The following is a 25,320-nucleotide window of genomic DNA, read 5'->3' on the forward strand; positions in this document are numbered from 1 at the left end:
TTTTACTCCCTTTACGATTGCCAGACCCTCCTTGTCGATTTGCGAGTAGTTCCGCTCGGTTGTGTTGAGTGTCTGGGAAAAGTACGCCACCGGTACCTCTCTTCCATCCGGGAGTTGGTGCCCCAGGACAGCTCCAATGCCATAGGGTGAGGCGTCGCCTGCTAGCACCACCGGCAGCCTCTCGTCGAAGTGTGCCAAGACCGAGTTTGAGACAAGCAAGTCCTTGACTGCCTGGAATGCGGCCTCCTGGCGCTGGCCCCACACCCAAGGGGCCCGCTTGTCCAGGAGTCTGTGTAGGGGCTCCGCTACCGCCGCCTTGTGGGGAAGGAAGGAATGGTAAAAGTTCAATAGTCCCAAGAAGGCCTGAAGTTCAGTCTTGCTCTTGGGCGCTGGGGCATCACAAATGGCCCGTACCTTGTCCCCAGTCGGGTGGACCCCTTCTGCGTCCACCATAAATCCCAGAAAGTCCACCTGAGGCACTCCTAGTAGACATTTTTCCCGCTTCACCTTGAGACCCGCCGTCTGGAAACGGTGCAGAACGGTGCGGAGGCGGTCCTCAAACTCCTCTGGTGTGGGGCCGGCAATCAACACATCATCGAAGAAGGGGGTGACGCCAGGAATCCCTTTAAGGAGAGAGTCCATTATATTCTGGAATATGCCTGGTGCCACGCTGACACCGAATTGCAGCCGCTTTACCCTGAACGCTCCTCTGTGCGTCACAATCGTCTGTGCCTCTGCTGTGGCCTCATCTACTGGCAGCTGTTGATATGCTTGGGCCAAGTCCAGCTTGCCAAAAATTTTCGACCCAGCCAGGGTGGCAAGGACATGGCTGACCACTGGCACTGGGTATGCGTGGGCCGTGAGGGCCTTGTTTATGGTACATTTGTAGTCTGCGCAGATGCGGACCGAACCATTAGGCTTGACGGGTGTGACGATTGGGGTTTCCCAGGGAGCATTAGGCACCGGCTCCAGCACTCCTTGCTCTACGAGTCGGTCCAATTCCTCGTCTATACGGGGTTTCAAGGCGAACGGGACCCGGCGGGCCTTGAGCCTGACCGGTCGTACTGCGGGGTCAAGCTGTAGCGCAATGGGGGGGCCCGTATACTGTCCCAATTTCCCATCGAAAACCCCTGGAAATTCCTTGCATATGGCGTCCACGTCCACTTGTAAGCTAGTGTGGTTCACCCCGGTGACAGCTAGCCCCAGTGGTCCAAACCATGCCAATCCCAGTAAGCTAATGTAGGGGCCCTTGACCACAAGCAAGTCCAGTTGCCGCGTCCGCCCTCGGTATTGCACCCTGAAGGTCCCCACCCCCATTGTGGGGACCTTACGTTTCTGGAAGTCCCGGAGGGTGAATGGGGCCGGCCTGAGTTTGGGACCCCCAGTGGGACACAGTTTCCTTAAGGTCCTTGCCGAGATTATGGATAGAGTTGAACCCGTGTCAAGCTCCATGCGGCATGGGGCCCCCTCTATCTGTACCTCTACATAAATTTTCTCTACGTTGGGGTGGGGCAACTGGTATACCTGGAAGTCCGTGAGCTCCGTCGAGTTGCCTTGGTGCGTTGGGCCCCGGGACCTGGGGCTCTTGGATTGGTCATCTGATGCCTGGTGTCGGGTGGGCCGAGCCCGACACACCCGGGCGATGTGTCCCGATTTTCTGCACTGCCTGCACTCTGCGTTGCGGAAACGGCAGGTCCTCCTCTCGTGACTCTCCCCGCAGCTTGCGCAGTTCCCTCCTTCTCGTCGAGGCAGCTGTGGTCTGTGCGCTGCTTGAGTGCGCTGCTGTACTCGGTGCACCTCCTCCCTGTCGGATCCTGAGTCGTCGGTGAGGTCTTCATGGTGGACCCTCGGTTGGGATGGCAGGCTCGGCCGTGCCTCTTGGGTCGACCTCTCGGCAGCTTCTGTTGCCAGGGCCTCCTCCAGAGCGACCTGGAACGTTAGGTCCTTCTTAGCGTAGAGGCGCCGTTGCAGCTTCTCATCCTTCAGGCCACCGACGAGGCGGTCACGAAGCATGTTCTCCAGCTCTGAGAAGTTGCAGAACCGGGCGGCTTGGCGGAGAGAGGTCACAAACCCAGTTATGGTTTCCCCAGGGGCTTGCCGCTTTGCGTAGAAGGCATTTCGACGAGCCACCACTGAGGGCTGCGGCGAAAAGTGCCCCTTCAGCTGTTCCATTATTGTTTTGTATGGAACAGTAGCGACGTCTTCAGGCGCAAGGAGAGCCCGGGCGATTTCAAACGTCTCCTCTCCGCAGACGCTGAAGAATATCGCCCTCTTCTTGGCGTCTTCTTCGTCGGTGACCCCTTTGGCTTCTAGGAGGAAGGTGAAACGGGAGGCGTACGCTTCCCAGTCTCCAGATGCTGGGTTGAATGGCGAGAAGCTGCTGTTGGCTGCCATTCTGAGTTCCTTGTGCCCCGGAGCTGAAGCCTGGATACACGGTGCGAGGCAGCGGTGCGGCAGTTGGCGGTGCTGCGGTGCTGTGTGTGGCAGTCAGCTCAGCGGGATCCCATCCTCGTCGCCAGTGAAATATACTCAGAGTCGCAAAGTGATTTCATGCTCTTTATTCAGCTCATAGTGGTGAGGAGGAATGAATCAATGTCCCCTCACAGTATCTGCTTTATATACATTATTTACACAATGGGCTGCACATGATTGGCTAATTCTGGAATTCTACTGTAAGCCAATCAGGTTGTGGATTCACTTCTATCTGGAGCAGGATTGGGTGGTTCCTGCCAACCAATCATACTGCTGCATTGTTCTAGGACCAATCAGACTGCTGCATTCTGAATCCTATTGTTCTAGGACCAATCAGACTGCTGCCTTTTGGATCCTATTGTTCTAGGACCAATCAGACTGCTACAGTTTGGATCCTATTCAACTCAGTACATAACAACTCTACTACCCTAACTATAGCTTCTGTTTACTTCCCAGTGAAAGGCAAGTCCCCTTCCTAAAAAGCACATTTCAAACACTGATGTCTTTTCAAGGAGGTGTAGTACAATTAGGTGCTGATTTTAGTGGAATTCAAACCCCTTTAATACTATACTTGGCAACCGTTCATTGATTTCATACAACAAAAGAGCAATGTTCAGAACCCTTTGACACAAGGGAATCTACTAAATTAATCTCAGGAATGAAATTTTGACAAATGCCACTGTGGTTACTTTGCAGTTTTTTCATGTTTACTGTTGGTTGTTTGTTTATTGTTGTTACCATAAAAATGGAAAATCACTAAAAAGTTTTTTTTTAAAAAAAACAACACTATTATTTTTATTCCAAATAGACATCTCCAAGTGTTTGGGTGATCTTCTGGGACGCTGCCCTGGGTGCCATACCCTTTAGAAACCACAGTGTTGATTACAATGAAAATAAAATTTTTGGAACTCACTTCCAACAAAGAAGTGAAGAAAATGCTTAACTTTTAGATACTTGCTAAAAAAAAAAAGACTGCAAATTATATTGCAAACAGCACTTAAAGAGGTGTCCAAATTGCAACAGCAACAACAACAACAAACATTATCATTGTGACTGCTCCTGCATAATTTACATAGGTTGATTTGAAATGTGCACAACCATCTTAATGGCTAAGATGGGCCCCAACACCATAGATAATTCTATGGAGCTGCCTAAAACATGCTTAGCATTTTTCTGTAAGCAGGTGGCTTTACTCTCCCCTGCTCATTGCTAGTTCTTAAAATTCCTGACACCTAAAATGCAGTTGATGGCTCCATGCTGAGAAAAAATATATATCAAATATTTGCATAGGATTGGCCTCTCTCTTTCACCAGTGAGGATCCATTCATCTCTGGGAGGAAAAAAGCATTTAAATATACTGTTGACTACAGGTGCTACTTAAAATTCTTTCCCCATATCGCTTTGCTGCAGGTCATCTGAGTAAATGTTTGAGAAGAGCTGTATTATTTTCCTATGAACTTGTTTTCCCAGGAAATTATTACCATTACACAGTGTATATCATCTTGTGTATGTAATAAGGGATGGGGGAGGAGATCTGTGTGATGGTAAATGCACTAACAACTCTTGCTGGCTTATTTAACTTTAAAATGTTGCCCTGGTCTCCAGCTTTTGTAAGTGGAATAAGAAAGAAAAATAGAAATAGGAACTTCAGCAAAGCTCTGCCTTTAGAAGATGAATTCATGTCTGTTCTCTTTTTTTCTTTTATGCATTTTGAGGAACATTTACCAAGAAACTGAGTCCTACTGAGTTCAACATGACTTAATGTTTGGTGAATTTGGTAAGTATTATAGGCTAAGGCTGCAATCTTTAGCATACACACTTACCTGGGAGTAGTCCCCTTAAACTCCATGGTATTTACTTCTGAATAGACACATATAGGGTGGCACTGCAAGCCTACCAACTCTCCCTTGTCATGCTCCTGTGATTATCTTCTAATCACTACATCTGAGTGCCAGGAAAGCATTACAGTGGTGCCCCGCAAGACGAATGCCTCGCAAGACGGAAAACCCGCTAGACGAAAGGGTTTTCCGTTTTGGAGGTGCTTCACAAAACGAATTTCCTATGTGCTTGCTTCGCAAGACGAAAATGTCTTGCGAGTTCCTGCGGGGTTTTTTCCCTCCCCCCCCCTTTTTCCCAAGCCGCTAAACCGCTTATCAGCTGATGGCTAAGCCGCTTAACAGCTGATGCTAAGCCGCTTATCAGCTGATCGTTAAGCCGCTTATCAGTTTATTGTTAAGCCGCTTATCAGCTGATCCACTAAGCCCGCTAAGCCGCTAATACTGTAGCACTAATCCGCTAATGGGCTTGCTTCGCAAGACGAAAAAACCCGCAAGACGAAGAGACTCGCGGAACGGATTCTTTTCGTCTTGCGAGGCACCACTGTACCTGCTAAACTTCTACATGTAAGGTAGCTGTTGAAAGCACAGCTTTGCAAGGAAGTGAAGAAGATAGAAGCCTGCTTACATTCTGCTGTGGCCTAGTCCACTTTCAGATGGAAATTTGCAAAGCAACTAACATATGACAAATATGAACCATCATTTTACAATGCAGATAAGCTTAGGGTACATACTTTTAGCACACACACATACCCTGCTTTCAGTAAAATAAAAATAAAAATTGGTAGCTCGCAGCAAGAACAGCAGATTAGCCCTTGGCCATTTTCTATTTTAAAAGGTAAAGGGACCCCTTACTGTTAATTCCAGTCACGGACGACTCTGGGGTTGCGGCGCTCAAGCATTATGTGTTGTTGTTCTTAAGTGTACAATATATGCTAAGCGTTTTTTTTAAAAAAAATGTGTGTGCTTTTAGCCCACGCATCACCTTAAGCTGAAGCCAATTTGCTATTCCTTCTGGTTTTTGCAGGGCTCAGAAAAGGATGCTGCAATATCAAAGTGCTGATTGAGCTGCTGGAAGGCGGGTACTCACAGCAGCACTGATTGCACTTCGGCCTTTGTGCTATCCTTCCCTTTAGTGCTGAATTTTAGCTGGTGTTTATATTACGTGTGCTGTTCTCTCCAAAATGGAAGTTGTTCATCATGTCGTTTTCCTTAAAGCTATTCACATTTGTTACTTTTGCAGCCATTAAGAGCCCAGACACAATAGAGATAATTTTCAGCATTAAAGAACAGCTGTGTAATTACTCTGAACTTGCCCCCACTCACTGAATGGGTTCTTTAGTTGAGTTCATGTGTGTATGTACATATAACAGAGTGGCCAAATGGTTGAAATCAATAACTCATTACACAGCAAGGTTTGGATAAATGTACAGTGAATTCTTGAAAGAAATGGAATCGGAGGTGAGGAATTCCACTTTTTCTTAACCATTTCTGCTCTTCAAAAAAAACAACAACATACAAGGCTGGAATCAAGTTGAAGAAATTTTTAGTTTAGTTTTAAGCTGTTAAGTTAGATTAGATCATTTGTATTGTTATATACTATGTTTTGTGGATTTGGGGTTCTTTGGATTTTTTGGTTGATACTATGGAAATTTGCAATTCTTTGCAATATATTTTTAATATTTCATTTTGTGGGTTGCAAGCCAGTTTCAACACAATTCTGTGGGAAAGTAGCAGACAAATAGATGGTGATGATAAATTAGGAAGGTACTTGATAACAGTACCACCAATTCCTGGCTCAACACCAGAGATGGCTCAAGAGATTTTGCTGGAGGAGGCAGGAAATCCCAAAAGTGCCTACCATAGTAAAATATAATAATAAACCAATTCTAGAGAGAGGTAGATTGTAGCCAGGTTTGTCTGTTATGGCAGACATACATATATAAAAAGAGTCCTGTAGCATCTAAAGACTATAGATACAATCCTACACAAAAATGTGCCTGGAGGTAAGTCCCGCTGATCTCAAAGGGGCTTACTTCTGAACAGATACAGCACATCCCCATGTGAAACATTCATAATATCATAAATCTTCAGATTTATGAAGTGCTATCCTCAGCTGGAAAACATATAACACATACATTCAAGTACAAAGAAAGCAGGAGGGCCCAAAGGCCATAAAATACAATAACTATGTTCTAAAAACTGCAACCCAAGGCTGACTACCTCAACTTCTCTACCAACAGCGGCCCACATTCAGACCTCTGGCATCCAAACTAAAGGCTCACCTAGTTCCAAAGGCAACACTACCTTCCAACCTTTCCACTTATCCACAATGTGCTATACTCAGAGCAGCCACAACACAATCAAGGCATTTCCCAGATATCAAGTTTGTAGGCTGGCTACATTCCTTTAAGGTGTCAATCATTTTTTTAAAAAAACATTCACGCTTTTATAGAACTTTTAGAGCATTCGAAAAGACGCACGTACTTTATCTCACAAATCCTTAGAAACATTCCTGTAACATAAGACAATCATTGGTAAGACCAAGAGATTAGCTAGGCCAAGGTCACCTCCTGTGTGTTGCATATTTCAGCATAGCTATCTGGCTGACTTCTGCCAAGGAACCACTACTAATTGTTCTTTGGTGGTTGCTGTTGTAGTTTAATTAATGTGGATTTTACTTTGTCAATGTTTTCCAGTTCTTTCTCTCCTGTTTTCTGCTTTGGTCGTTCTCTGGATGAAAATGTAGCACATAACATTTTATAAAAGATCCGCTGGCTAAATACCTGTCTGTTGAGTAGCTATTAGAAGCACATGTGTCCTTCAGAAAAAAGCTGCCAACTCTAGCTGCAAGTGCTATTTACAGAGTAATGGATCTAGATGACTCTGGCAAAAAGAACCAACCCAAAAGGTGATCAGCTCTGAGTGAATGTATCTGATCCATGTCAAAGTCATAAACTGGAGGATAAGCAGGAAGTCATACCTGGCCTTGAACATTGGTAGCTTATTCTGTGTTCCAGCTTTCCTTGAAATTTGATTCCCCTCCTGAAATTAAAAAGCAGAATTCACATTTTCAGTGTAATTATGGCTTTACTCTTCCAAGGAGCCCACATTCAGCTTCCCTGCCATGGCATCTACCTGAAAGGCTAGTGCCAGTGACAGAAGAGCAGTCTGGCAATTCCAGATATAATTTTCTTCTAATTAATCCAACTTGTATGCTACCTCTTCTGGTAAGAGGCCTGAAACATCCTTGGCTGCTGTATTTTAGAGCTAATAGAGATATTACACTGCAAAGACACACAGCTAAAGTATTATTTTCTGGTGTCTAACATCACTTAAAAGTCAGTTTTATTTAAAGTATTGATATGTCATTTTTGCCTTTGAAAACAACAGTTATTATTACAGAAACCTTTTAGAACAATCTAGCTCCATGAAACTCAGAAGATAATCACAACAGCAAATAAAACATTGCTTAGACCAGGGATAGAGAACCTATGGCCCTCCAGATGTTGTTTAATTCCAATTCCTATCAGTCCCTGCAAGCATAACCAATAGAAAGAGGTGAGAGTTGTTGCTAACATTTGAAGGACCACAGGTTTTCCATCCCTGACTTCGAGAGTGAAATAATATTTTCAGTATTTGTCTCTTTCAAGAACAAAGTTCTCAAAAGTCTAACAAATACAGTGGTGCCTCGCAAGACGAAATTAATTCGTTCCGCAAGTCTCTTCGTCTTGCGAGTTTTTCGTCTTGCGATGCACGGTTTCCCATAGGAATGCATTGAAAATCAATCAATGCGTTCCTAGGGAAACCGCCTTCAGACCAGGTCCGGGGACAGTCTGTCCCCGGACCTCTTCTGAAGGCTGGGGGGGGGGGGACAAGGGCTTTTCTTCCCACCCCCAGCATTTTAAAAAACCCCAGGACAGCGGAGGACTTCTCCGCTGTCCGGGCGATCTTAAAATGCTGGCGGGCGGCATTTTAAAATCGCCCCGGACAGCGGAGGACTTCTCCGCTGTCCGGGGCGATTTAAAAGCCCCTGGGAAGGCAGGCAGGGGGGACAAAGACTTTCGCCCCCCGCCCGCCTTCAGAAGGTGTTCCCGCCCCCCGCCCCGCTTCGGAACAGTGTTACGAAGTGGGGCGGCTGGGGCAGGTGTTCCGGCCCCCCCGCCCCGCTTCGGAACAGCGTTACGAAGTGGGGCGGCTGGGGCAGGTGTTCCCGCCCCCCGCCCCGCTTCGAAACAGCGTTTTAAAATGCTGGGGGTCGGCAGTGAACGCTTCGCTCCCGACCCCCAGCATTTTAAAATCTCCCCGGGACAGGGGGAGATTTTAAAATGCTGGGGGTCGGCAGCGAACGCTTCGCTCCCGACCCCCAGCATTTTAAAATCTCCCCGGGACAGCAGAGACTTCTCTGCTGTCCCGGGGAGATTTTTAAATGCTGGGGGTCGGCAGTGAACGCTTCGCTCCCGCCCGCCAGCATTTTAAAATCTCCCCGGGACAGCAGAGACTTCTCTGCTGTCCCGGGGAGATTTTAAAATGCTGGGGGTCGGCAGTGAACGCTTCGCTCCCGACCCCCAGCATTTTAAAATCTCCCCGGGACAGCAGAGACTTCTCTGCTGTCCCGGGGAGATTTTAAAATGCTGGGGGTCGGCAGCGAACGCTTCGCTCCCGCCCGCCAGCATTTTAAGATCGCCCGGGGCAGGCGGGGGGGAAGGCAGGCGGGGGGAGCAAAGACTTTTGCCCCCCGCCGGCCTTCAGAAGAGGTCCTCTTCTGAAGGCCGGCTGTGGGCGAAAGTCTTTGCTCCCGACCGCCAGCATTTCCCTATGGGCTTTCGTCTTGCGATGCAAGCCCATAGGGAAATTCGTCTTGCGAAGCGCCTCCAAAACAGAAAACCCTTTCGTCTTGCGGGTTTTCCGTCTTGCGAGGCATTCGTCTTGCGGGGCACCACTGTACTTTGGTCAGCTTTTCAGCACCTTAATATAATCTGAGCATTTGCATATATGATTTATCAAACAAATATTTTATTGATTAAATCTTCTTCTGGTGTTATATATAAGACTGTAATGCTTTACATCTGTCTCAAACAGGAGGTATGAAGTTAATCATATTTGCATTTATTCCAGCGACAGTATATTCTGGAACCAAACTTGTGCAAGATTAAATGCTGTACTTTCCCAGCATTTCCAAAAGAAATTTAGTCATGAAACACTATCTACCAAGTCGTCAGGTAGTGTACAAAAGATAAGTCTCTAACACTGATGAAACATTCCTTTAAAAATGTAGTTCAACGGACGTTTCATGTAGCTTAATCTCAAATGTCTTTTTTACATCAAATGGCTCCTGCTGGTACTCATTCCAAACAATAAATCCAGAAGTGATTTTAGTTAAAAATAAACCTTCCTATCATGGGGAGGAGGGGGGAGACTTTGTAACCAATTGTGCAACCTTTTTTGCAAAATGGAACTCAATCAGATTTATTAGGAGCTAGCTTGGAAAAATGGACTGGCAGAGACATGTGCAGATGTTCCTGGGTGGAGATATCCTGTCTTCAGCTGGTTCCTTCTTCCAAACAGTGCTTAACTATAGGGTGCCAAGGATGACATTTACCTGGCAGTAAAGCCCACTGAATTCAGCAGGACTTACTTTTGAGTAGCCATGAATAGGATTGCATTGTTGGTCCCTAACTGCAATTAGCAAAGCTCCCAAATCATAGCCTATGACTTTTCAGCATAAGTGGGCATCAGATAGCAGCCTAAGGGAGGATGGAGTTTTCAGGTCCCACAAACAGATAACAAGCCTGCTTCTTGACCTCTTTAACAATCCAGGTGCCTAGCTTATTTTAATGTGACAGTGCAACTAATTTTCCACTCTCTAGTTGAAATAGCTTACTTAGCTAATTGTTTTTACTATTGAAATCATAAATGCAAACATATATCACATATTCCCACACTGGCAAAATCAAATACCTCTGTTTTACATTGCTAAAGGATCTGAAAGTATATATGAAAACACACGCATACAGAGAAAGTTGTATCTCAACTTAAAGCAGAATATGGCCCCAATTATTAAATAACCTACACAGTTTTGTCTCCAAAGTGGGCATGAAATATAGGAGGTTTCTAAAGAATGTCTTTGGTTATTGTGTTTGATAGCCTCACGAATCTCCCAAACCGAGAGATAAGCCAAATTCCACCATTGTGATTCTTGACCATGGCTTTTCTATTACAATAATACTAATATGTACACTAATTCTTCATGTGCCTAACCTTATGTAGCCTAAATACCCCACTCCACCCCAAAAAAACAAAAACAAGAGGAAGGCATCAGCATACTATGGGGAACTCTGAGGTTTATACAAATATATAAAAAATGGAGGGGAGGGGCAGAGGAGTGGGAAAACCCAGCTCTAAACAGCCAAATGAGGACTGAACACGCTCAGTGACCACAGTCATGGAGGGCAGGAAAAACCAGTGTGGAAGGTGGCGCGTTGAATGCCCTGGAAAAGGCCATGGGCAGGAACACTGAAGAAGCAACTTCATGCAGCAACATTTTGTTGCACACCTCACTCTTTCCTTCCAAAAACCGAGTCTGGTCCTCCCTCAAGAACAAAAGAAGAGAAGAAGCCTAACAGAAGAAATAGCCTTGAATGGAAACTAGACATCAGCTAATTCGGTCAGACATACAAGCATTATAGAAGGGAAAGGCATCTTCCATTACATGTGGCTGAATAAAAACCATTAATACCAGCAAGCGCAGGCTCCGCAACGCTTAGCTCTAAATAGCCCAGAATTAAGAACTCCTGTTAACATTTAGTTTGGAACATTTTAGAAATTCATTTTTAACTTACCTCCCGCTGTTTATATTCCTTACTTGCAAATGTAGAACACATACAGGGTGCTCACCACAAACTTTCTTCATTTGCAGACCTAAGAGCCCTGCTTAATAATACACTTTGCCTCACCTGACAACACTATTAACTTTCAGCTGCTTCAGCTGGATTAGTAGGCCCGCTCTAGAAGCAGAGCCCTCAAGAACCACTGAGTTCCAGGTGGGATTCCCAGAGTGTCCCACTGGCCATAGAGTTCTTTCAAGCTCCCCCCCCCCCCGGAATGCCCCACACTTGAGTGGTCAACATGGGGGCAAAAAGTTTAAATCCAGTTCAGTGGCCAATCCTGCCTTGCAAGGATGGGGCTTGTCTCCTGTTGACTTCAGTCTGTCTTCTGCATTGCAGTGCAGTGATTACGCACATGTAAATCCCTTCATGTTCAGTGGGGCTCGCTCCCAAGGAAGGGTAAAAACAATGTAAATAACCGATCAAAACAGAAGAATTATTATTAGCAGATTTAGTTTTGCCGTTTGTTTAACCCACCTCCAATTTTATGCGATCAGGAAACAAATTGCCTCAGTGCTGTTGCTGTTTTAAAAATATTATTAATTTCAATCAATGTGGAAGTGCTTAACTTAATACTACAAAAGCAGCAGCCAAGCACGAGTCAAGCAAATAGGTGGTGTAAACTAGAAGCAATCCTCCTCTTCCTCCTCCCGCCACCGCTTTGATAACAGATACGAAGTTGAGACGCGATTAGGAGGCTGGGCTACGCCTCCTGGTGGCCACAGAAATAAACGATTATTTTCCGGGGTGGGGAATTACTACAAATCCTAACGCGAAAAAGCTTCGTACAGGTTTGGAAAGCAGGTTAGTACTGTTGCTTCTTCTGGCACTTACGGAACACTCTGTGTCAATTTTGCTAAGGGTATTCATTTACTAGGCGAGACAAAAATTAGTATTGTCATATGCATGTGTAAGTACTGTATGGTTGATGTGTTTATTGTAGCGTTATTTCACCGTGAAACCTCCACAAACCAGGAGTAAATGGCCATATAGACTAACCTAGCTGTGGTCTTACTTGGAAGTGAGTCCCATTCAACTCAACTGGACTTTCTCTTAAGGAACAGGCATCACTTTAGTATAGTAGAGTGTATAGTACAGTAGTATAGTAGAGGCTTTACTACTGAGGAACGATACCAGAAAGAAATGGATGTCTCGTATACCCCAGGTAGTGTGTTTGCTGACCTTGAGCCAGATATCCTGAAGAGTGAAGTCAAATGGGCCTTAGAAAGCACTGCTAATAACAAGGCCAGTGGAAGTGATGATATTCCAGCTGAACTATTTAAAATTTTAAAAGATGATGCTGTTAAGGTGCTACACTCAATATGCCAGCAAATTTGGAAAACTCAGCAGTGGCCAGAGGATTGGAGAAGATCAGTCTACATCCCAATCCCCAAGAAGGGCAGTGTCAAAGAATGCTCTAACTACCGCACAATTGCACTCATTTCACACGCTAGCAAGATTATGCTTAAAATTCTACAAGGCAGGCTTAAGCAGTATGTGGACCGAGAATTCCCAGAAGTGCAAGCTGGATTTTGAAGGGGCAGAGGAACCAGAGACCAAATTGCAAACATGCACTGGATTATGGAGAAAGCTAGAGAGGTCCAGAAAGAATCTACTTCTGCTTCATTGACTTTGACAGTGTCGACCACAGCAAACTATGGCAAGTTCTTAAAGAAATAGGAGTGCCTGATCACCTCATCTGTCTCATGAGAAATCTCTATGTGGGACAAGAAGCTACAGTTAGAACTGGATATGGAACAACTGATTGGTTCAAAATTGGGAAAGGCGTACGGCAAGGCTGTATATTGTCTCCCTGCTTATTTAACTTATATGCAGAATTCATCATGCGAAAGGCTGGGCTGGATGAATCCCAAGCCGGAATTAAGATCGCCGGAAGAAATATCAACAACCTCAGATATGCAGATGATACAACCTTGATGGCAGAAAGTGAAGAGGAATTAAAGAACCTTTTAATGAGGGTGAAAGAGGAGAGTGCAAAATATGGTCTGAAGCTCAACATCAAAAAAACAAAGATCATGGCCACTGGGCCCATCACCTCCTGGCAAATAGAAGGGGAAGAAATGTAGGCAGTGAGAGATTTTACTTTCTTGGGCTCCATAATCACTGCAGATGGTGACAGCAGCCACGAAATTAAAAGACGCCTGCTTCTTGGGAGAAAAGTGATGACAAACCTAGACAGCATCTTAAAAAGTAGAGACATCACCCTGCCAACAAAGGTCCGTATAGTAAAAGCTATGGTTTTCCCAGTATGGAAGTGAGAGCTGGACCATAAAGAAGGCTGATCGCCGAAGAATTGATGCTTTTGAATTATGGTGCTGGAGGAGACTCTTGAGAGTCCCATGGACTGCAAGAAGATCAAACCTATCCATTCTTAAGGAAATCAGCCCTGAGTGCTCACTGGAAGGACAGATCCTGAAGCTGAGGCTCCAATACTTTGGCCACCTCATGAGAAGACTCCCTGTAAAAGACCCTGATGTTGGAAAAGATGGAGGGCACAAGGAGAAGGGGACGACAGAGGACGAGATGGTTGGATAGTGTTCTCGAAGCTACCAGCAGGAGTTTGACCAAACTGCGGGAGGCAGTGAAAGACAGAAGTGCCCGGCGTGCTCTGGTCCATGGGGTCACGAAGAGTTGGACACGACTAAACGACTAAACAACAACAGTATAGGGCAGGCATGTCCAAAGTCCGTTTGGGGGGCCTAATCTGGCCTGCCAGTCCGTTTAATCCGGCCCCTGTGGCAGTTTATTTCCTGGGGTAAAATCCTTACAGTCCTTCACTTCATCAAATCTGGCCCTCTTTGAAAAAGGTTTGGACATCATTAGTACCACTTAAGATCACTGCATTTAGAAATAGGTGAAAGCTCATACTGAGCTACAATTCAGAGTTCCTTTCAAAAGCAGCCCTGTTAAAAACACTTAGCCTGCATTTCTATATACATTTATACAGCTTAAATTTCTCAGTTACCTAAGATTCTCATTGCACCTCACAAAATCGAAGAATTGTAAAGATGAAAGGGAGCCCAAGTGTCAACTACTCCAACCCCCTGCAATGCAGGAATCACAAAGCATCCATGACAAATGGCCATGCCAACCTCTGCTTTAAAACCTCCAATGAAGGAGAGTCCACCATCTTCTGATGTAGTCTATTCCACTGTTGAACAGCTCTTACTGTCAGAAAGTTCTTCCTAATGCTTGGTTGGAATCTCCTTCCTTGGAAATTGAGCTCACTGGTTCAGGTACTACCCTCTGGAGCAGGAGAAAACAAGCATGCTTTATCTCCCATATTAAAGCCCTTCAGATATTTGAAGGTGGCTATCATCTCCTCTCACCTCTCAGTCACCTCTGTTCCTGGCTAAACATACCCAATTCCCTCAACCATCCTTCATAAGGCTTGGTCTCCACACCCTTTATCATATTTGTTGCTCCCCTCTGCACACATTCCAGCTTATCAATACCCTTCTTAAATTGTGGTGCCCAGAATGGGGCGTGGTACCTCAGATGGAGTTTGACCAAGGCAGAAGAGAACATCAAACAAGTGGAAATCTACAACAAATAAATAATTTGGAATCAGCAGGATTTATTGAGGGCAGTAATGGTTAGAAGCCTAGCTTTATTTTCCCAACCTTTTAATTTGAGAGGTTTTGTTGCTGCTAATTTTCTATCTACTGTTTTATTTTTACATTGTTTTGTTGCCTTGCCTCAACTGAAAGGCAGCACACATATTGATTAAATAAACAAAAGCATTTAACACTGATGGTTAAATTTAATTTCAAATTCCCCACCTTTCAAGAAGTAGAAAAATTCCAGAGTAAGCCCACAGTGCCTGTTTCCTAATGAAGAGATGGTGCTGGAGAGTTGAAGGCTACTGGGGTTTTCAATTTCATTTTGTGTTGTAATGTCTGCCATTTTTTACAATTGAGTTGTAGACCAAAGCCTCTGAACAGCACCAGCTTGGCAAAGGCTAGGCTAGGTACTAGTTCACCATTTTCTTTTTTATATATAAAGAATTTTTATTGATTTTTAATAAGGTATGAACAAAACAAAGTTTCCTCTGTCCCCCACACCCCTTGAACAGAAGATTATCTTACTATTTTCAACCATGTTTTCTTTTCCTTGTTCCTAACAAGACATCCATTTTACCTGAAATGTGACATTAGAATAAAGTGCCTCTGCTGTATTCATAAAGTCCAAACCTTGTTGAGGAATTCAATATGAATTCCAAATGCCGTGGCTCACTGCCTTTAGACTCCTACTCAGGTAAACCAAAGAAGGGAAATTACAGCTGTGCTATAAGCCACTTGAATACTTTTTTTCTGTTTTGCATGGGCTTGCAATTCTTGCCCCAAGGTAATAGGAGAAACTGTAAGCTGATTCCCTCAAGCATTTTATCTGATTCCAGATAAATCCTCAAGCACTTGTTCATACATATTCATATGCAGTATCTATTCTTGACCAGTTCCAGTGGGACCATTTCCCCCTGCAATATTTTTCTCTAGCTGTTTGAATTAGTAAAGGTAAACGTAAAGGGACCCCCGACCATTAGGTCCAGTCGTGACCGACTCTGGGGTTGCGGCGCTCATCTTGCTTTATTGGCCGAGGGAGCCGGCGTACAGCTTCCGGGTCATTCCGGATCTGGCGAACCAGAGCAGCGCACGGAAACACTGTTTACCTTCCCGCCAGAGCGGTACCTATTTATCTACTTGCACTTTGATGTGCTTTCGAACTGCTAGGTTGGCAGGAGGTTTGAATTAGTAGACACTGGCTATTCCTGAAACATAGATGCCATTGATTCCCAACCAGATGGGTGCAGTATAAATAATAAAAATATTATTAAATATTATTATTGTTTTTTCATTGACTCTATATGGGCAGAACCTGACTGTTACATATCAGACATTTTGGTTAACCAAGAGTATGTCATGCCTCTGTAATTTTGGTGGCTGCTTTGAAATCACTCCATTTTTCAGATTAAAAAAAATGGTTTCCTAATTTTTTGAACTAATATAGCACAATGATATTTTCAGTATTTCTTTCTACAAATATGAGGGCTATAAAATTTAAAACTGAAAGGTTTTGCATCTTGGAAGCCTTATATAAGTTTCCACTCAATATGTGGTGGACTTTTTAGGTGTTATGCTTCTCATCTTTAAATAGAGATTGATTAATTGTGTAGTATTTTAGTGTAACCCCTTAAATAACATGTTTTATATCTCCAGGAGGTCTTGTGTGTCTCTGGTGTTATAAATGGCTTTTGCCAGAGAGAAGAGAGCATAATAAGCTAGAAGAAATTCTCTCTTTCTACTGTGATCAACGTTCACTCCAGAAACATTTTTCTCTGTTACTGAGCAGAGACCTGAGACAAGGGGCTGTCATACTGTGTGGAATTGCCCATCCATCATGTGAGTTAAGATCTATCCACTCTCAGTATTCTGACTTCTCATCACTCATGTGATAAGGTCCCCATTTAGATAAATGAACTACAGAATTATTATTGCGTTAAAGTTGTCCTTACAGATAAATTAAAAATGTTATTACCATCTTTTTGTAATGTTGCATGCATCCTTCTGTAAACTGCGTAATTTAATCAGTGCTAGCAACTGTGTGATAAGCACAAGAGTACGGAGATCCTGAACACATACAGTACAAAATTGAGAACTACTCTCCTGAAGAATAATGAGCCTACATTTGCTCCTCTGTCTTGCTCTGTAGATTGCTTATCTGGTAGAAATGGGGAATAGTGGAGGATATGGTGTATTCTGCTATTTGTAGCTGATAGGTTACATTTTATGAACTTGGTGGCATAGATAATGGAATGCACAAGCTCTTTCACCACAAATAGGGACAAAATAGCAATGTGCTTTTCTTTAAAACCTGTCATTCTGCTTGCAAAAATCAACAAAGAAGCTACAACTACATCATAAGATTATAGCTCATGGACTTCTTTCCATCTCCCATCAGCCCTGTGGTATCATGAGTGCATGCTGTCTGAAAGTTATTTTCTTCTTACTCCAAACATTTTATAGCATCCTTGAATGCTCCTCATTATTTTCATGTGTCAGTTTTTTCACTACTATACTTATTCTAGATGGATAGTAATTGCATCATATTAAGGTTTATATATTTCTTTAAAATTATAAGGATCTTTGTACTAGGACTTATCTGCCTCAAACTAGGATCTTGCCATCTTTTGGTTGACCATCAATCAAATAAGATTTCCTTTAGAAGGAGGTCAGGAGAGGTTTATAGCATTTTATGCTATTTGAGTTTATTTACAAAGGCACAGGCTGAGCATAGGTAGAGGTACGCAGCTTAAAGTTGGGTCATCAAAATGGTGCCAAGGAGCACAATGGTGCTTTGAGGACTCCCCCTGATCACAGATCTGGTCTTTACAGCATTGCCATGGCATGAAAACATGGATCTTCATTTTTACAAGAGATTGATTCAAAGCCACCATCAAATCATAGGGTAGATCTGTGTTGACAGTTGTGTTACCTTACTTGTTGTTATTCAATGTAAAAATCATGAAGATCCATGAGGATCTGTGCTTTGCAACAGTGTTTTTGGAGTTGTCAAGCAGCAAATGTGTGGGCAGTCTATCAATGTCAAATTTAATATGATGGTGATATTTGAGGGATTCCCTGTTGGAATCTGAAGATGATCCATTTTAATTCTGCTGAATTTGATTTTTGTCCAGACCCCTTGGAAAAGTAATAATGTGTTTTGTGTTCTTTCTCTCCTTCTGTTTGTCTGAAAGAGAGGAGAAATGACCTGGGGAGAAATAAGTGATGGTGATACCCTGGGCACTCCTTCCAAACTGCAAATGTGCCTAGGACCCCAAAAAGGTTAGCGATCCTTGGCTTAAACATTCCAGCAGCAAATTCCACTACCTCACCCCAGAGAGAGGCAATGAACCTCCCTAAATTCTGTAGATGTACAGAGCTCAAAATCTGAGCTCAGCCCTCTTTGTGTCTCTCCTAGTCTGCTCTATGACCAGAATATGAACTTTAGTATCCCTCAATGCTTGCCTTAAGTCAGAGCTGAGCATTAGAAGTTGAAAAAGTTCATGTGCGAAACTAGGAACTTCACCAACATCACTAATTCTAATAAGGCTGTAGAAGTGTTGGCCTTTAATAGAAATCCTATATATAGTTTTCTCTCTGGAGGAAGGCTGAAAGCACCTTTGCAACAACTACCAAATTACATACAGCACTGAGCTCTTAATCCTTTGCTGCATGCTGAGCTAGCAAAACAGGAAAAAGAAAGAATACTCACATGTCCTATAAAACCTTTGTTCTGTGACATAGATCTAGGTAGTAGACACTTGTTTCATCTGTAGTGTGGTTCTGTGCATTCATTGACTTTTCTCACGCTTTCCTGTATTGGTCTCAGATGTGTAGGTAACGTTCATTCATTTTTCTACCTTCAATTCCAATCAACCTATCCAAAATGGAGCCTTTAAACAGGTGTATGTAGTATAGTTTAAGACACTGAAGTAAAAATGAACTTTTCTTTATTTATTTATTTTTCATTTGTTCAAAAATCTGCTATAGAAAGACTTCTTCTTCTGTATGTTTGGTAATACAATTTTAAGCCATTATTTCCACCACTTTCACCAGAACAGATATTAAGTTAACTGGCCTGTAACTACCAGTGTGAAATACCTTCCCCAGGGTTCCATTTTTATTTTTTTAAAAAGCCATTACATTCTAGTTCTTCTAGTACAGAAGCTGATCTTAGTAACAAGATACATATTACTGCAGGTTTTGGGGAGTCAGCCTGGATAATGCCCTGAGTTCCTTCCATTTCTCGGGATCCTGTACCCAACAAGGGTTAAAATCTAATACAGGATTCTATTGCTGAACTATATATGCATCATGATTAGCATTACCAAAGAAGTTGTTCTGTGCCATAGGGCAAATGAGTGGGCCTTCCCTCTCACCTGGCTGGTAGTCAGAAGAACAGTAAGAGTGTAGTTGTGCGTGAGCTGAGCAGAAAGTTGAGGCACAGAGCCTTGTTTGATCTGTGCTGGAATCCAGTGCTGTGACTAAGAGAGAAGCAAAATCTGTTGGGGTGTTAATGCTGTGAGCCTCTCCAGCTTATGCTCAGGTTGCATATATGTGTAAACAAACCATATATCCTGGGCACCTGTGGTCACTGTTATGGATACATTGCTATGGACCAGAGGAGAAACGACCTCTGGGAGGAGGCGCATCTGGAGCAGCACAACTGGGTGCCTTCATCTGCCCCTGTTGCAGCAAAACGTCTCTCCTGCATCAGTCTCTACAGCCACACCAAGGCATTGCAACCTTCCAACAGCAAACTCTTCCACTGTCTCCCAAGACAGATGGATCTCAGCCTTCCTGTACAGTCTCTGCTGACCGTCATTCCAAGGAAACCAGAGCCTGGGTCAGTGCTTGGAACCCTTGGAATCTCTCAGCACGCAAGAGATTGGGGTGGCATGTAATGATAATGTTAAGACGATCAGCAATTTCCCATCTGAATTCTTCTAATAACTCTCAAGCAGATGCCATCGGGACTAGTTTTTAATTCGTCAACAATGGCCGTCACACACCTAGCTATCTATGTCCCTAATGACCAGATCACCCACTACCAGGGTGGTTAAGTTCCCAAGGTGCCATTAGTCTATCACTGAATACAGTGCAGTTACAATGTAGGTGCCTGCTGTACTAGAATTTATGTAGAGTCACAAACGCTGTTGCAAAAGGCATTAGGCTCTTAAAAAAGGAGAAAATACCTGAGGGCTCCTACATTTTATGACATGTCGCATTAGTGTCAGCAAAGACAAAAGTATATCATGGCCAGGCTGTCGGGTTTGAAAGGCTTTCAAATCTGTTCAGGCACTTGTGTCACAGGACAGGTTGTACACTACAGTCAAAAGAGCAGGTATGTGATTTTTAATTCCATAATCTATGTGCAGAATGCCACTCACAATTACATTTCCCTTTTAAAAATATGCTTTTAATGTACATTTCTGATTTAGTTTCCCTGCATCCATCTTAAAGACTGGTGCAATATAGACCCTGGAATTAAGGTAATATAATTTTGTAGAAGAGAAGTATCAAAGCTCCAACTTTAGTTCACCTTTGGCTTCTTTATTTCAGAAGGCAGTGGTTACTCAGTAGTTTGAGAAACACATTCTACAGAAGGCTTGGACTCACCAACAGCACAATCCTATACAAGTGTACCCAGAATTAAGCTTAACTGAATTCAACTGAGCTTTCTCCCAAGCAAGTGGTTATAGAATTGCACTCTTAAAAATTCTTAACTGATCTGAACCCCTGGTGATCAAAATTGGCTCCAGGACTCAAATAATTTACTTCTGCAACTCCTTCAAAACAAGCAAGCAATTTATCTAGTGGGAAGCCAGGAATTTTCTGAGCACCTTAATATGAAAAGATGCTGGTACTAGAAAGGCAAATAAGGTGTTTCCATAAAACACAGACATAACTGCTTGGCTACTTACATTTTTAAAAAAGAAATTTTGTAATAAACCACATAGTTGACCAATATCAATAACATTCACTAATAAGATATACAGGAGCTTCATTTTAACAGACTCTTAATAGTGGAATACAAAGGAAATCAATGTGTGTAGTATTTACTAACTTGTGTAACTTCCTTCAAAGCAGTTCTCCTAGTTTATTTCATTTTTTCATTGGCATCTGTCACTGGGAAAAGGTGATTGCTCCTCCAGTGAATATATCCCCATGATAGTTAAATCCAGTAATGTTCAATGGTGCCCACATAGGGGAATTTCCCTCTCCCCCTCCTGAGGGTCAGGGAATCTTCAGGAAAAGCCTAAGATGCAGGGCAAGGAGCTACAGTGGGAGGGAGGGGAATCAGGTGGAAACAGTTTCCAAGGCGAACTGGTTGCGCTCCCCTAAATCTGCCTCTGTAAGCGCTTCACTCATGCAGTCTGCATCTGCCTGATTTCCCTGTCCTACCACAGCCCTCCACCACAGCCCTTTACTGAGACGTAAACCCTTTTAGGGGGTTCAGTAGGGATTAACTGGGGAAACTTCCTATGTGTGTGTATCCTTGCAGTCCCATAACAATGGATGCAATTCAAGTCATAGATACTGAGGGGTATCTATGGAGTATCAAAATTTCCAACACCTGTGTACCTGTGATATCTCTAATGCTATGCAGTGCTCTTCTCCTACTCCCATGTTACATGCACAGTTTGTGATCTTTTTAAACTCGGGGACTTGCTGCTGTGGAATTATCCGCTGAGACTCCAAGAACATCAGTAGGGTCTGCTGGATCAAGCCAATGGCCCATTTAACCCAGCATCCTGTTCTCAGAGTGGCCAGCCAGATGTCTGTGGGAGCCAGCAAATTGGATTCAAGCACTTGTAACTCTGTCTGGTGCCATGGATAAAAGAACAATGGCAAAAGAGATACAGGTGTCTATGTTACCTAGTTAGGTAAAGGATATTGTGTGAGTTCATTTGTTAATCGTGTCTCTTTGATGAACAGAAAGTAATTACTGGAATAACAAGTTGAGTTGCACAGTCCTGTTACCTGATTGTATTATATGAGCTGAAGTGTGAAATGGGGAGGGAAAGATGGGGAACTGGAGAGGATGTGGCTAATGGTTATAGAACCAATTTTGTAACTACTATCCGGGTTTCCACCTCATAAAATCTAATAGAAACAATGGGGAATGTCTCATTACTAGCTCCATGAATGCATTTGGTGCTTGCAGTCCAAGAGTGTGATGAGTAAGAAGATAGGGCAAGAGCAGACTTTTCCGTTTCCTGTGTTTTATGTGGAGGCAATTTACTTTTCTCTTTAATTTGTTATGGAATGTAATTAGAGTCTGTTTCAGAATATGGAAAACAAAAGTGGTCTCCTTGGAGTGCTGTCAGCACTTCAGAATAAGACACTTACGTCCAACCTTATTTATGTCCTCATATATGTGCTATAAAGTTCCAGATTTTCCTGACTTAGCAAAGCATCACACTGTGGCTGAGCAAAATACACCTTGTGTCAGCTACTTGGACTCATTTACTTTGATAGAATGCTTCAGTACTATATCATTATACTGTCCACCATCTCTGAATTACTGCAGGTGAAATAATTAACAATGTGAAAATGTTCACCTGCAAACTAAACATTACAGCTTAAATCCTTAAATGTGAAGGATGCACAATTATCACCATATTTATTGCTATTTGTTTAGCTCACTTTCCATGTGGAGATAGTGGTACTTTGCTCTTGCATAATTAATCGTTTTAAGCTTCTTGTTGGATAATGTCGTGACCCTGGAATGTGACTCTCCATCATCAGCGGATGAGGCCAAGGATTTGAAGAGAGTATCTGAGTGGAAGAGAGATTTGTCAGCAGAACCGACTCCTGACATCTGTCCTGCCCAGCAAGATCCAGTAGAACAGGAACCAATGCTGGCAGCACCGTACTGACACAAGGTGGTCATGAACTCCAGATGAGCCCAGAAACGTCCAGCTGAACCATAGTCTCCCATGCAACTTCAAAGTCAGGAGCTACTGAAGAAAGCCCGGCCTCTTTAACATGAAGGGTCTTTGCTTATTGGAGGTGGAGCTACAGCTTGCCAGTATACCAAAAATTCATATTGCTTGTATGACTCTTCAGTCTGAGCTTCACAGCTTTGCTTGGACTTTGTCTTATCAATGTTACCTTACTGGGACCTGGACTTGTTTGATTTTGTTTCCCTTGCAGGAACCTGAACTCATGCCTACATTTTCTCCCATTTGGGGCAAGAAATCTATATACAGTGGTACCTCGGGTTACATACGCTTCAGGTTACAGACTCCGCTAACCCAGAAATAGTGCTTCAGGTTAAGAACTTTGCTTCAGGATAAGAACAGAACTCGTGCTCCGGCAGCACAGCAGCAGCAAGAGGTCCCATTAGCTAAAGTGGTGCTTCAGGTTAAGAACAGTTTCAGGTTAAGAACGGACCTCCGGAACAAATTAAGTACTTAACCCGAGGTACCACTGTAGCTGAAATCACTGCCTGAAGCAGAACTGATACTAGCTATTATCTCTTCCTTTTTACCAAGGCAGGTAATTTTCTGCCACCGAGTTACCTGAAGTGGACGGAAGACAGCAACATGTGGCAAATGCAAGATGGTGAAGCTCGGTAGTCTATGTCCTGTGCAGCTTCCCTGCTATTTCTCTTCACAGACTTTGCAGACACAAGACAATATTTTAATCTTGCTCATATCTCTTCTCTTGGCTTATGTCCAGCTGAACTTCCAACTGGGCCAAACTAGACATGATGTTAAATGCATTGTTGCATTTAATGGTACATTTTATAAAAATGCAAATAGCTGTCATTGAGGGGAGCAAGATTGGGACCATGACAGACAAGAATTAACTATTTCTCTCATGGTCTACCCAGTGTTTTTCTCTTTGCAATTTGCATTAGATTTTTGGATTAATGCAGATATCCTTAGTGTCCCTTATTCCAAGCTCTGAATGACCTTTAATGGAAAAACTAAGGATGTGCTGAAGGATATGGCCAGCGTGATTACAGGATTACAGAATTCATTTACAAGGCATTTTCCTGAGCAAACCCAGTAGATGGTAACCAGACATTCCTGCCCCAGCCACTTCTTCAAATGGGCTTCATTAAAATAATGGGCTGATATAGCACAAACCCAGCTGTTATAGCCACAAAGTGCCTTCCTGCTCTAATTACTGATACCAGGGTATGGGCTCCATGTTAATTACAAATATTTGCTTCTCACTTCAATAGTCACCCTCACTTCCCCCCTGGTGTTCCTTGTACCAACGTTCTTCTCCTGTTCCAATTTTGCAGTTCCTAACTCACACCTGAAACTTTCTTAATTTCATGCCAGAAACTTCTGCAGCAGTTTAAAAAGATGGTGTAAGCTAAAGCATAAGCCAGTGCCTCTGAAGATCTCTTGTAGAATTTTCCATTTGAAATGTTGCATGATCAATGAGGTGCTACAGTATTTCATTCTGAAACATCCCCGAGAGATGAAGGATGTAAGATAGGAAGGAACAGTGAAATGTCATCTTTGGACAAAGGATAGTTGGAAGAGAGGAAGAAAAGGGGAAGGAGAGTTAATCTGAAAAGAGATATAGTAAAAGAGGACTTGCAGTAGGGTGGGTTGATTGTTTTGAATAAAGTCAGGGCTTTATTTTCCAGCTGGAACTCACCAGAACCTCTCAGGTGGGTGCCATTGCCATTATAAGAGAACAAGGGAGCATTCATGGCTAGTCCGGCATCTCTTTTCCTAGAATAATAGCACTGAATAAAGTTATATAATGCAACACACATTTCATCAGAAACTACTTTCAGTTACCTAGAAAGCCTGTAGCTTAATTATGGTACCTGAACCACATGTGTAAGCTGGCCCTTAGTTGGCATCTCCTTCATAAGCTTCCTAGACGTTTGCACTGAAGGTAGAACAATAATGGTGATCATTTGTATGCAGCAATTATTAAGAAAGAAGGTTGGAGGGCAGTGAGAGGAGAAGGGTTACAAGAACATTCAGTTATGTAGGTATTGCTGCCTTCAATGCCATCTATTGTTGTAAACACAATATTAATATTTATTAAATTTGTTGACTACTGTATACAGGTAGATCTCAGGGTGGTTCACAACAAAAAATTACAATATAAAAAAACCACAAAATGCATACTAAAATAAGAACAAAGACAAACCAACCCACCCCCCTTCCACAGCACGTTTAAAAGGGTATTGGATGTCAATCAGTCAAAGGTCAGGTTAAAAAGGAACATTTTTGCCTGGCACCTAAAAGTGTCTAATTCTTATCTGAATTGAGCTTCAGTTTGTTAGCTCTCATCTAGTTCATGATCTAGGCAAGGCTGTTCATCTTAAAATATTATAAGGGCACCAACCCATCGCCTTGGTATAGGAGAGAGAGAAAATAGAAATTACACAAGGAGAGCAATCCTTTTTTTCAGGAGCAATAAAGGCAATGTTGGGGGTCGTGGTGCCCTCAGATGATGTTGGTCTCCAACTGCCGTCAGCCCCAGCCAGCAAGGCCAGTGTTCAAAGGATGGTGGGAGCTGCAGCGCAAAAATATTAAATGCCTTTGCAGGGAGGAAAGA

At 43.2% G+C, this 25,320-nt stretch overlaps 3 long non-coding RNA genes across 14 annotated transcripts in view; 1 reads left to right on the forward strand and 2 right to left on the reverse strand.

Moving 5' to 3' along the window:
- The window catches only part of LOC308476084, a 66,777-nt gene that overhangs the window by 39,904 nt on the left and 1,553 nt on the right, over positions 1–25,320 (reverse strand). For 2 of the 12 annotated variants that reach the window (XR_013985686.1, XR_013985687.1), the window contains exons 1-3: positions 11,150–11,320; positions 7,291–7,352; positions 7,094–7,193 (exon numbers count right to left, since the gene is read on the reverse strand). This is a non-coding gene — a long non-coding RNA (uncharacterized lncRNA). Of the gene's footprint in view, positions 1–7,093; positions 7,194–7,290; positions 7,353–11,149; positions 11,350–23,303; positions 24,643–25,320 lie in introns of those variants that run through there. The other 10 variants (XR_013985684.1, XR_013985679.1, XR_013985680.1 and 7 more) reach the window with 10 other exon arrangements.
- LOC308476090 lies at positions 11,481–22,988 on the forward strand. Its single transcript, XR_013985700.1, has 4 exons — positions 11,481–11,998; positions 16,432–16,614; positions 17,970–18,057; positions 22,936–22,988. It is a non-coding gene; the product is annotated as an uncharacterized lncRNA (long non-coding RNA).
- On the reverse strand, positions 17,978–23,302 carry LOC308476099. The gene is made up of 3 exons (XR_013985713.1): positions 23,210–23,302; positions 21,437–22,981; positions 17,978–18,067 (listed from the first exon to the last, which is right to left on the reverse strand). It is a non-coding gene; the product is annotated as an uncharacterized lncRNA (long non-coding RNA).

The sequence above is a fragment of the Podarcis pityusensis genome (genome assembly GCF_964106645.2).
Source record: "Podarcis pityusensis genome assembly, chromosome: 4".
NCBI lineage: Eukaryota > Metazoa > Chordata > Lepidosauria > Squamata > Lacertidae > Podarcis > Podarcis pityusensis.